Source organism: Myotis brandtii, unplaced genomic scaffold (genome assembly GCF_000412655.1).
Source record: "Myotis brandtii unplaced genomic scaffold, ASM41265v1 scaffold120, whole genome shotgun sequence".
NCBI lineage: Eukaryota > Metazoa > Chordata > Mammalia > Chiroptera > Vespertilionidae > Myotis > Myotis brandtii.
The window spans coordinates 4,843,423-4,843,628 of NW_005354174.1; positions in this window are offsets into that span (position 1 = coordinate 4,843,423).

Here is a 206-nt window from a genome sequence, read left to right on the forward strand (position 1 = left end):
TGCCTGGCGGGAGCAGGCTGAGCAGGGCACTGCGTGGCTCCTCCACTCCCTCCCGAAGAAACGCAGCCCAGCCTCCGTCCCCCGGTCACCCCGTGCCCCCGCCATGTGTGAACAGGGTGAGACCCTCACCGGCCGAGGGCAGGACCGCCAGCCAGGCCGGGCGCACAGGGCAGAAGGCAGGGCCCAGAGAGGGGAGTTGGGGGCCA